This window comes from Zonotrichia albicollis, chromosome 6 (assembly GCF_047830755.1).
Source record: "Zonotrichia albicollis isolate bZonAlb1 chromosome 6, bZonAlb1.hap1, whole genome shotgun sequence".
Taxonomy (NCBI): Eukaryota; Metazoa; Chordata; class Aves; order Passeriformes; family Passerellidae; genus Zonotrichia; species Zonotrichia albicollis.
Genome location: NC_133824.1, coordinates 46,865,515 through 46,878,192, shown reverse-complemented (window position 1 = coordinate 46,878,192; position 12,678 = coordinate 46,865,515). Strand labels below are relative to the sequence as shown.

The following is a 12,678-nucleotide window of genomic DNA, read 5'->3' as shown; positions in this document are numbered from 1 at the left end:
GGCCTGCATCGCCGCGGGCCGGAGGAGCCGCTCTAGGCCGGGCGCTGCCGCTCCTGCTCCGACTGTGCCGGGTGCGGGACGGGGCCCTGCCCGGGCTCGGTTCTGCTCGGGTCACTCACCCGACACTTGCCAGGTGAGACCTGATGCTCTCCCTCCTTTCCCCGCTTTCCCTGTGGCTTCTGCTCTCCAATGCAAAAACCTCTGGGTTTAAAAAGCCAGTGAGAACTGTTTATTCTTTATTTCTAGAGCACAGGATATTCTTAAAAAGAGCCCCGAGGATCGTCAAGTGAAACGATGGTAGGTGACTGGCCCATGTGGGCATTAAACTCGGAATCCTGGCCTTCCAAGCACCTGAGCCAATCTCAGGGTCACGAGAAAGGTCCTGCCTGGGATGGGAATGGCTGCTACCAGCAAGGGAATTCCTGGGAAAATCAGCACCTGTTCTGCTAACGCTGCTTTGCACACCAGCCTCTGGAATGGCTCTAGGGTAGAACTGGTCGGCATCTGACACAACAGCACAAAACTCTTTCCATAATCCTGATTTCCTGCCCTTGCCAGCATTTCCCTGATGGCTGTAAAGGTGCTGATGCCGTGTCCCTTTCCAGGGAGAAACGAGCAAGGCCAGCCCTGAGGGCTCCCTTGGTCCCAGGCCGAAGCTCTCCTGCAGTGTCGGGGCTGGTCCCGCCTGCCGAGGGGCGTTTCCTGCAGGTGAGCGCTCACAGCCCCAAATCACGGCGGGGCCGAGCCCGGCGCTGCTTCTCAGGCCCGGAGCTGCCCGGAGCCCTCGGGCACTCCTGCTCCCTGCCAGGAACGTCCCTCGGCGCTCCCTCCGTGTGTCCCGGCCGGCCGGGAACGCGGGGCGGGAGGAGGCCGAGCCCGGGACGGAACCGGCCCCTCCTGCCCCCGGTGCGGGCAGGGCGGGAGCTGCGCCTCAGCGTCCTGCCCGTGCGGGCAGCGTGCCGGGCACACCCGGGGCGGGCACGGGATGCCCGGGCAGCGCTGGGATGGGCACGGGCCAGGGGCTGCTCTGAGCGGGCCCCGGAGCTGCTGCAGCCCGGACAGAGCCCCCTGACCCCCCAAAACACCCCAGGGAACAGCTGCCATTGCCCGGGAGTGCTGCACGCTGGGTTTGCAGGGAGCTCAGACAGCAATTCCCGGTGCCACCTCCTGGAGCTCCCACACTGCTACCAGGGGTGTCCCAGCCACTCCAGTCCCTTCCCTTCCAGCCTGGGGACACCCTCCAGCAGCAGCCCTAAAACCGAGGGAATTCCCCTCACAGAAATTCCGTCCCAAGCAAGGCCCTCGGAGGTGCCCTAAAACAAAAGGTTAGAGTTAGATGAAGTTTTGTTTGGATGAAGTTTGGAGTTTTTAGGGAGCCAGCTGGAACTGCAGAACTGCTGGGAAGCTTGCACAGGTGGGTCACGCTGCAGGTGCCCTGAAGGCAGGGATGGGCATCCCTTTCCTCAGGGAAGAGAACTCCCAGAGGCCACTCCTGCCCTGGGCTGCTGTAAAACATCAGCGGGAGCCCGAGCCCAGGGGTGGAGCCCACGGAATTCCAGGGAACTCTCTCAATGCCCCCGGGAACATGGATAAAATGATAATTTTGAGGTAAAAATGAGGCTATCAGTAGTAGAGAGGTGGAAAATTTTGTGGGGAAACATTTGGCTGGGTGATGAGGGTTATTGTCATGGTTTGAGCCTGGCACAGAGCCAGTGCCCCCCATGAAAATTCCTCACCCTGGTGTCTGCTGTGAGATGTGACCAGGAATAAGCAAAACAGGCTCTAACTTAAACATAAAGAACACTTTATTACTTAAACTACAGGAAAAGAAAAAAAAGAAATTGAAAACCTTACAAAAAAACTTTCCTCCTCCCCACTCCCTGACTTTCCCAATCCGATACATTCTCCCAAAACACCAACTGCCCAGCCCGGCACGACACTTTAGTATACTCAAACTGCAGTTCATGAAGAGGAAAGGAGTCCTTCTTGTTCCATAGGCTTCTCCTGGAAACATACTGAAACCTCGTGTGCTTCCTTGTCACTTCGGCACCGCCCGGAAAAAGTCCTTTTGCCGCTTGTGACATCTTCCTTCCGTGCCCAGTGCTCTCACCACTGACGGCATGGACCAGAGCTGCTTTTAGGGTTGTCTTTCAAGGATGCCTTGTCTCACTCCAAAAAGGCACAGTCTCTGCTTTGGGACATCTGTCCCCCCCATATTTTTCCAACCCCCTGGGGCCGGGGGGTCCTCACGAATGAACCCTCCTGGTTTTGAGGCACTGCCTCCCCCTAAATGCAGTCTGTGTCACAGGAACAACTGAGTCCATGGCCACAAGAAAAGTCCAGCCAAAAGGCCACTCCAAATCATCTCTCCCCATCCAATCATCTCCACGTTCTTCGGGCCAGGTCCTTGTCTCATCTCATCTCTTATCTACCTTCTTATTCAGCTTCGAGGAGGATTAGCATTTTTGCAAGGCCCCAATCATGAAAGAAAGGGTTAAAAGTTTTCAGTCTCTGTCTATCTCAGAATGCTGGTAGAATGCTGGTACTCCCACAGGTGCTGCTGCTCCACCGGCCAGGCTGCACTTTTCCCTCCCCTTTCTCCTCCTGGGCGGCTGCTATCACATTCAGACGCCGGCTCTCCTCTCTCTCTCTCTCTCTCTCCTGGGGGGGGATGGCTGCCCGAGGGCTGACTCCCTGGGATCTTCCACCCTTCCATCCTCGAAGCCCCCTCAACCCCCATCTCTGTCCAGGCCCCGGGCCTACCACGTGGCTGCCCCTCCCCCGCCCAGCAGCAGCGGTCTGGACGGGGGAGAGATCTGACCTCTTCGCAGCGACGTCCCAAAGAGAAAGTGCCAAGGGCAGTGCCCTGCTTTTAACCCCTGTGTATTCTCGGAGGTGTGTCCAAACCCCACTGGCTACACTGGGTGCCAGTCTCAAACCCAAAACCTTCATTGGTTTGACCACAGCTTCCCAGAATTCCCACTCCTTCCTGGTCAAACCACCACAGTTATAAATAGCAAATGCTATGGAATATCAGCCTGTCCTTGTCCTGATCCCACTGAGCTTCCTTGGAGCCTCTGCTGGTTCCTGGCACAGCTGGTGTTCAATAGGCAGCTCTGTGTGGGAATATCCATGCTGCATGAGGATATCCATGGATATCCATGCTGCAGGAGGCACTGGGAAGTTATTCCAGTAGAAATTCAGCAGGGAATGGGGGGCTATAGGTATAATTCCTCTAAACTAGCAAAGCTGATACTGAACCCCAAATCTAGGCACCACACAGGGAACAATCTTTGTGCTGCCCTGTCATCCAAAGCCCCTGGGCTGGGAAATTTCAGCAGCCAAATGCATGGAATTCTCTAAATCCCAGTAGCCAGCATGCCCCAAAAGGACAATCCCGGGCCCAGGGTGAGAGTGCTCCTGTCCTGCTGCTGGTGGGACAAATTCCCGCACAGTTGGCGCCGGCTGGGCAGGAGAGGGGATCGGCTGCCCAGGAAGTGCTGGGAGATGAGGCTGCTGGAAACTCATCTGAATCAGCTGAAATCATTCTTGCCCTGGAAGAAGACAGGAGCCAAAGCAGATCCCTCGTGGCCAGGCTGGTGGGCAGCAGCTGGATCCACTCTTCAGGAAACCACCCTGCCCCTGCCAGGAGCTCTGACTGTTTGTCCTACCAGCTCCTGAGCAGTGTCAGGGCCACCGTGAGGGAATTCAAATCCAAACAAACCACAAAGCCCACAGAGTGAATAATCCCAACAGAGAAATACATTGTTGTCAAAAAAGCTTAAAGATCTGTTAAAGATGCTATGACAATATTGTAATGGCATTTCCAGGAACCTTCCTAATGCTCTTGGCTTTCATTCTTACAAATTTTTAGTCCCTCAATGGGCAACTTGTAGAGTTTATCCTGAGATTTAGAGGTTGAGCAGGGTTGGCTTTGGATTGACCTTCACCTCTGGTCCCACTTGTGCAAACACAACTTGGGCCAAGGTGGGTGAACTCATTACCTCAGCTTTTCCTTCAGAAATATCCCCGATATATTTCCCTGTAGATGAACTCAGATTTTGTCCCAAACTGTCCACTCCTCACCTCCATTTGCCCTCAAAGTGTCCATTCTGTTCCCCACAGGTGCCCTGGTGATGCCAAGAAGGTCCCTTTGCCTACAATGCCTTTCTCCTGCCCCTCCCCAGCCTGAGGTTGCTCTTCTGCTCACTTTCTCTGTCCTTGTCACACACAGTGGAGCACCAAAGGGAGAAGGTTTCAGAAAACTTTTCTGAAGGGTAAAAGGGTACTATGTGAGTAAAAGTATTACTACTAACTATTAATGTAAAATTACTAATTACTATTACTACAAACTATTACCATTAACTAAAAATAATTAATAATTATTTCCAATTCCCCAATGAGAAGAAAATGAACTCACAACCATTAAGGCCTGGCAGTTCCCTGCAGTGAGAGCTCAGTGCACATCCACAGAGGCAATTCCAGCATCTGAAAAGAAGAAAAGAAGAAAAAGGTGATTTCTTCTTTTTCAAAGTTATTTCAAGTTCTCAGACCCAAACCAACCTTTGCCCTTGATTTGGGTGACTCCTGAGCAGTGGGCACAGGTCCTGTCACTCATGCTGATGGGAGTGATGCTTTCTGGGGAAATGAGCTGATTTCCAAAGTTCACTGCCTGTCCCTGCCTGCTCTGCACAGGAGAAAACCTCTTGCATGAAGGGATTTGGCTCCATCCGATCCCCTCTGCCCAGGCTGTTCCATGGGGATGTTGCCAGGCTGGGGCAGCACAGGCAGATGCAGCTCTCAGCTCTCTCTGCTCCAAACACAGCTCTGGGCTCTTTGCAAACTCCTCTGCTGTGAGGGTTTCTCCAGGAGAACTCAAGGAATGGCTCACAGCAGGTGGAGATTAAATTAACACCAGGGAAGGAAAGGATAAATATTCCTGTAAGAGCCTTTGGGATCTGCTGGGCTGAACTGGGAAGGGGACATTCATTCCCTGCAGTGCCAGTGCACAACAACCTCCCACACAAAGCACAGACTGCCAGGTGGGGTCTGAAAGCACCACTTGCACAAACCTCATTGTTATTTCTTCCTTTCAGGACTTTTCCAATCCAACCCTGAAGCTGAGAAGCCCAAAAGCTCTGGAGTCTGCTCTGGAACAAAAGGATCCTCCCAGGGCTGAGGCCCATTCCCAGCAAACCCTCCCAACAGGCCCAGAGGCGCCGCTGGAGCTCCTGCTGGGCTGGGAAGGGCTGCCAGGAGGACACAGCCCCAGGGGTGGCAGTGGCAGCAGCAAATGGCCACGCTGGGATGGCACAGCAGAGCCCAAGGCCAGCAATGGCCACGGCAGCTGCAGGGTTAATTCTGCTCCCTGCGCTGCCCCAGCCCGGCAGGAAATGCCCGGGGGGACAGAAACTCTCGGGGTGCACAAAGTGCAGCATCTGTGCCCCCGATCCTGCCTGAGCCCAGCGTGGGGGGCCAACCTCCCCAGGGCCAGCCCTGCCCTGCCCTGGCTCAGCCCCAGACACTGCCCCAGCTCCCGGCTGCTCCCGGGGCTGCCAGCATTCCTGGCAAGGGGACAAAGGTGACAGAGCCCCTCTGGACAGGGCTCTCTCTGGGCCTCAGGCGTCGGGGACTGCAGGGACAGCCTGAAACCAGGGCAGATCCCTCTGAGTTGTGACACTCTGGGGACAGCTGGGGACTCACCCAACACTACGGCAGGACCAGGGACCCTCCAGTGCAGCTGGAGCCCGTTGGGTTTGGCTGCTCAAACTCCAAAGCTCTGGGCAAAGATGGGATGAGTTAAGTGGCTTTTCCTGTCCTGAAAGAGAGGAGAAAATGGAAATTAGGTCCACTCTGGAAGTCTAAGGCTCCTGGCTTTCCTAATTCTGTTCTGATTGCTCACTCCATAAAACATGAAAGGTGACACCAAATAAAAGTGCCCCTTGTCAACATTTTATTCCCTACTATTCTAATACACAAAAAGGATGCCCATTTTTTCTTATCACATTCTTTGCCTAATTTTAACAGAACGTTTTAATTCCAGGCCGCACTTGTGAGTTCCTGAATCCTTTGCCATTGGACTTTGGACAAAGGAAGAGGAGGATCTGTTCCACACAGGTGTCATCCAGCAGGGAACAGCCCCTGTGCCAGCCCCAGCCTGGGCTGAGCACACTGCCTCACTGCCCCATTCTGCATCCTGGCCCCACTCCAGTCTGAGTTTTCCCCCATTTTCCATGTCTAGAGACAGGAACTTGTCCTGCTCAGGGTGTAAGACCTTAAACTGCACATTGATCTGGGGGCTGTGACTGGATTCCAGCAGGGAATTCGCGGTTCTACAAATGAAAACTCTTCCAGGGAGCAGCACTGACAATTTGGGAGCTGCTGCTTCACCACACGGTGTCAGCAACAGAGAGAAAACACAAGATGTGTATCCAAACACAGGGATAAAATAATTCCTCCTGCTTTTAGTGGGACCAGGGCTAATTCTGCCCTGGAGTGACAAAGAACTTCTCCCTCAGACTCCCAGAGACCCCTCAAAAAGCCAAAGTGCAGCAGGGAAGGAAGGAAGGAAAGGCACCTCTGCCTCACCTGCTGGGAACAGCACAGGTCCTGCTGCTCCTGGGCACTGGGAACGTGTCTGGAGCCAGGAGCTCCTGCCCAGGCTGGAGGGGCTTTCCTAAAGCACACCTCTGGGAAGCAAAGGGCTGTGGAAGAGATGGAGCGGGAGTTTACAATAACAGTAATAGTAATAACAGTAACAACAGTAACAACAACAACAATAAATAACAACAACAACAACAATAACAATAATAAGGAAGAGCAGCAAAGGGAGCAGCAATAATGCCAAGGGAGCAGGGAGGTTGCTGAGCTTTAAACAAGGTTTGAGTGAGGCAGCATCTCCTGGGCTCTCTGAAGCACAGCTCCAGGTCTTGCATTCCAGGAGCAGTGCAAACTCCCACTGCCCTGGATTTGCCTCCTGCCAGCACTGGGCACCTTGGCCATGTCTGGCTCAAGTGCTCCAGTGCTGCTGCCTGGAGGGATGGGGAAAATGGGCATTGAACCCCTTCCCATAGGGCTGGCTCTGAGCTCTGCCTGGGGAAAGCATTGGGCACCTCTGGCATTTCAATGAAATCAGTTTCCATCATTGTGAAGAGACCCTGAATAAACCCAGGGCGCATAAATAAACCTTTCTCCATAAGGACAGCCCCAGGGAATCCACAATCATTCCTATGCCTGGTCAAACAAAAAGCAGCCAGTTTTTGGGGAGAGACTCCAGACTCTTGTCTCCCTCCCTGGCTGTAAAACACTTGCAGAGGCTCTGGAGTTCACACAAGCTTGTCAGGATCTGGATATTTCATTTCAATTCCATTCATATATTAAGGGACTGGAGTGTCCTAAAGGCACCTCCACTCACACTTTAAGCTCTCTACCACAGATGAATTGGGATGTTTTTTTGTTAGGAACACCCCACCTTCCTTAGGCATCTCCATGTGGTAGATAAAATAAATGTGGACAATGTTTGGAATGCAGCTTCCAAGTCAAGCTCCCTGCTAGGAAATGACTCCAGCTCTCTGCTGCCTTGGGCTGTTTCAAGCACAGCCTGGCCCATGTAAGAAAATGGAATCAACCCCTTTGTTCCATTGGCCTCACACCCCAAATTCCAGTGGGACAGACAAGTCCCTCTCCTTGGAAGGCAGCATCTCCTACCTGGAACTGGGCCTTCCCCAGCCTTTGGTGGCCGCTGTCTCCATCCTCCCACACCTCCTCATCCTCCTCCTCGCCAGGCTTGGCTTCCTCTCCCTGCGGAGCAAACGCAGGGACGGTCACCAGCCTGCTCAGCCCGGCCTGGGCAGCAGGGACGGGCTGGTGGCACCCTCTGGATGTCACCCTGTGCCCGGCACCGTCCCTGCTCCGTGCCCATCCCCGTTCCTGCCCCGGCAGCTCCTTGGAACGGGATGTGAAACCACAAACGTTTGCTCTGCTGGGCTGGCACAGCAGAGACTCCCCGGGCCAGGGGCAAAGCTCCGGCTCCCACAGCCTCTGCCTCCCACAGCCCTGCTGGGGCTGGCACAGCAAAGGAAACGCCTTAGCTCCTGCTGGAAACTCCCTCCTGTGCCCATAAACCCAGAGGCTGTGCCTAAGGGAAAAAACTTATAAAAGTGAGATAATTTAAAGAAAACTCCTCTTGCTTCCTTTGAAGTTACTAAAAAGGGCATTATGTGAGTAAAAGTATTGCTACTATTAAACTAAAATCACTAATTACTATTTATTAAACTATTACAATTAACTATTAACTAAAAGTATTAATATTAACTATTATTACTATCAATATTTACATAATAATTTTTGGTTTCTAAATATTAATGTGTCTTTATTCTATCCAGTTCATCTGATCAGTAATTTAACTGATCCTTCTCTTACCTACTATTCTGAAAGACCACTTCTAATCCTTGTGGATACCAAGCAGAATCATTATGTTAGCCTGGGAAACCTATTGGTGCTACCTTGGAAAAAGAATCTCTGTAGAAATGACAGCACAACTTTTGAGACAGCAGGAAGGCCATGAATCACAAAATATTTAAGCTTTTTCTGAAAATAACTAAACTGCAGTGATGAAGTATTGGAGTACCTTTCAGTTCAGTTTCAGTGCTCAGTGTCCTGCCATGGCAGTTTTATTTCACTTCTCTGGGTTGCTGGGCAAGGAAAAAGCCTTTTATAGACATTTTGAATGATCAAAAAACTGGCTCTTGCCCTGAGAAGCCCTTCCACCTGGGAAAAGGCATAGCAGAAGGAGAGAGTTTGTCTTAAATACCTACTAGGGCTGCAGGGACATGGAAATCAGCTGAGCATGGCATGGAAAAATGCCACAGGTGAGAAGAGGCACAAATAGCAGAAATGAAAGAACAACTGGGCTTCACAGGTAGGAATGTGGAAATTACATGAAAAAGAGATTCATTCCACAGATAATTGAAGGAGAGTGCTGGGGATTTTCTGGAGAGTAGAGGCCAGCAGCATTTGTGTAACTGCACCAGTAGCAGCAAAAAAGACTGGGATTATCTAGGTAATGCATCAGAAATGCCAGATCTGGGTGTAGATGCAGCAAAACTGGGACCAAGATAAAAAGCAAGAGAAGGAAAAGACTGGATAGGAGACAGGGAAATATGCCAGCAGGAAAAAGGGGACAGGAAATGGGAAAGGGGATAATAAGCTATGAAAATCATGTTGCCTTGGAGTGCTTGCTGGGAAGCATTGTGTTCCAACAGCTCAGCCTAAATCAGGAGCATCAAACCAAAGCTGTTGTTCTGGCCATGCCACACAGCCCAAGCCAACTCCCATGGTTGGAGACACAGGAGGAAAGGAATTCTTTGCGTGGCAAGCAAGGGATCACCCCCAGACAGGACAAGCACCTGAACATTGTGACAGCAATGGTGCTACCCACTGCCTCAGAAGAGCCTGCTGAGTGCTTTGTGAGTCCTCACGCTCCCAGTGAGCTCAACACTACTGTGCCAATTGCTCCAATGCCACTGAATCCAACACAATACAGAAAGCAGCTCAAATATACTGCTGTTACCCAGTGCCCGAGTTACCAGATGAACAGAGGGATGCAATAACCAAAATGAAGCAAGAACAAAACCACTGGGTGCAGCAACATGCACTCATGCTACAGATTTAGAACTCAAAACACCCTTCAGAACAACAGATGTTGGGGTTTGGTGGTTTTGAACCAGTACATCTCAGCTTAGATTTGCAAGTATATAGCTATATTTTAAAAAAACCCCAAAACCACACAACCAAGTCTTTGTGCCTTGTAGTAAATATTTTATTATACATTTGATCTAGAGTTTGGAATTTCCTTACTGCTGGTAGAGGAGAGTTACACCATCACTGGCTGCCAAGAGCATACCATTTATAAATGACCTTGATAACAAACACAGTTGTAACCAGGATGAGGACTATTCCAGATCCTTACAGCATGATTTACAGAGCAGTCTAAAACTGCCTTTTAGATAATCCTTCATGTGGATTAGTTCCCAGTAACATTTTGCCTCAATGGACAAAGAACATGATTAATTCAGTAGGTTATATTCATCACAGCACTGAGTTTAACTACTGGCTCAATTTGGAGTTCCACCACCCACTTAAACCTGACATATATTTTCTGGCTGTATATAAATGCTAATTTTAGCCATTTCTGACTTAGATTTTAGTAAGAACATCATTTGCCTCTCACTCTCAGAAGCAGAAAACACTGCCAGTGGCTGGCTCTGCATATTCATAATTTATTCACATTTTCCTCTATATTTCTGAACATCCTGTTTTATGGAGCTTGTGCAAATACATGGGTGAGCATCTGCACCACAGGCTGGTGGAACTGTTAGTAACTAATAGGGGAAAACATCTTTCCATCAGAAAGATGCTGTTCCCACACTTTGCTCAGAAAGGATCACTTTCCATCACACAGATGTTTTTGGCCTAAAGCCTCTTTTCAAACCACATGCAATGCAGCAATACAAGCAATAGAGACACCTCATGACTCTCATTTGAGTTAATAAATAAATTGTGTTGAGTATATATAATAAATAAATTGAGTATATACACTGAGTATGTATAATAAATATAAATAAATTTATATAAATAAATATATAATAAATATAAATAAATTGAATATATAATAAATAAAAGTTGAGTATATATAATAAATAAATTTGAGTTGAGTAAATAAAAAACTGAACCAGTCCAGTAATGGTTCACTTTCCTGTTTGCTGGACTGGATCTGCAGCTTAAGCACCACCACTGTTGCTTAATTAATAAAGTAGCAAGGAAAACACAAATACTGTTAAATCTTAACTAGAAAAATGAGCTTGTAATGCTATTGTCTGTAATGCAAACAAATAGGGTTCATGGAAGAAAAGGGGCCTTATTTTTTCTAACTAGAGGAGAATACAAACCACTGAGTATGCCCAGAGCTTGCTCATCCCACTATTTTAGGCTACCTAAGCAATGACATGCAAACAGAATCTGACATAGGAAATGTGAGAAAAACTGGAATAACATAGTTAAAACAAGCCCCTAAATTAATGGAGAAATCTAAAGAACAACTCATAAAAAGTGTTTATCTCTAAATCAATCTAAGAATCTATCTTCAGAGACTCTTCATTTTCCTTTATTCTTTAAAGAAATCAATTTATAAAAACACTGATCAAATTAACAAAGGCAACATAATATTATTATTCCATGTTTGATGGGACAAGGCTGTTTTCTGACACTGCTTAGTTGAAGTGGAATGGTGCTTGGATTGCAAGTTTTCCAAAGAGCCTTTGCCATCAGCAAGGAAGGCAAGTTTGTCACGTGCCCTTTCACTGCACTTTTCCAAGCCAAAGAAAAACCACACAAACAGTCTAAAGAGACACCCTGCATGCTGTCCTTTCACACACTGCAGAATCAGCTACATCTACTTAAATGCAGCTTTGGAAACAGCACTGAGCTACAAAGGCTACAAAGGGTACACCATCCTCAGTGTGCTTGAGGAGCAGGAGTCCTTCTGAACACACTACAAACCAGACATTTGTGAGCCAGCACCAGGGACTGGAAACAATATTCTAACATAGCAAGAAACCATCAGGATTTCTCCCAGTGTGAACTGCAGGGGTTTGAAACGTCAACCTGGAAACTCTGCATACAGAAATCTTGACTTAAGTTTGTGCTGCAGCCCCACTCAGCTGTTTTGGAAAGGCTTTGTGCAACAACTACTACTGAAAAAACCCAACCAACCAACCAAAAAACCAAAGACAGAACTATTTTCCCCAAGCCCGCAGACATTTTTCTTAGGTCCGGGAAATGCGAACAAACCCAGAGATTTTGATATCTCTTCTGCATGCTGGAAACATTGCAGGTATTTGATAATTCTCAGTTTAGTCATCAAGAAGAACCCTTAGGCAAACTTCACAGAGCTTCAGTACTATTTTTAAAAAGCAGAGTACTCCTGGAACAGGACACTGCTCTGTACCAGTTGCCAAGAGTGTTATTAAGGAATAAAGGAGTTAAGTCCTAGAAATGTAATGAGAAGGATTATTGCAACGTGAGCCACCCTCATGAAACAGATTATATCTGGAAAAGAATTCAAGTCCCATTAGAAACCAATGGAAACAAGTTTCAAAGTGATGGCAAAGTAATTTTCTTTCAAATTACTTAGCTAATTTAAATGTATTAAACCATTAAATTAACAAAACACATTTTTAAGTTACAGTGATTTCTTTAAAGAAACTTTTAAATCTCACTGGATTCAAATGTGGTCTAAAGATTAATTAGTTTTAGTTGTCACATTAAAAAACAAACCTTTATCATAAGGGTTTTTTTAATATATTAGGCCCCATCATCCCATTCCATTTCCTTCATTAACACACCAATACCACGTGATTGAATGAAAAATGAGTAACTGCACACTGACAATTAAGTCTTCAATGTCCTGTAAAACCAGCATGGAGAACACAAGACTGAGAACAACTCTGGTAGCAGAACAAGAAGAGACAATTAAATTCACATGTATAAAAGTATCAGAAGATATAAAAATTTGGAGTTTATTCTGTCAAATATAATTAGCATATTACCAAAATTTTAATAAAGTATGTCAGGTGACACTATGTGAAAACTGATCATTTGAAGATTTATGCTCACATG

At 48.2% G+C, this 12,678-nt stretch overlaps 2 long non-coding RNA genes across 6 annotated transcripts in view; one reads left to right on the top strand and one right to left on the bottom strand.

Annotated features, from left to right (window-relative positions):
- Positions 1-1,787: 1,787 nt before the first annotated feature.
- LOC113460205 (uncharacterized) overlaps positions 1,788-12,678 on the bottom strand; it is a 41,027-nt gene continuing 30,136 nt past the window's right edge. For 4 of the 5 annotated variants that reach the window (XR_012580881.1, XR_012580879.1, XR_012580882.1 and 1 more), the window contains 4 exons: positions 7,708-7,800; positions 6,589-6,704; positions 5,704-5,818; positions 1,788-4,488 (listed from right to left, as the gene is read on the bottom strand). This is a non-coding gene — a long non-coding RNA (uncharacterized LOC113460205). The remainder of the gene's footprint in view (positions 4,489-5,703; positions 5,819-6,588; positions 6,705-7,707; positions 7,801-12,678) is intronic. The other variant, XR_012580880.1, reaches the window with a different exon arrangement.
- LOC113460206 (uncharacterized) lies at positions 3,954-6,250 on the top strand. The gene is made up of 3 exons (XR_003381980.2): positions 3,954-4,292; positions 4,408-4,513; positions 5,097-6,250. It is a non-coding gene; the product is annotated as an uncharacterized LOC113460206 (long non-coding RNA).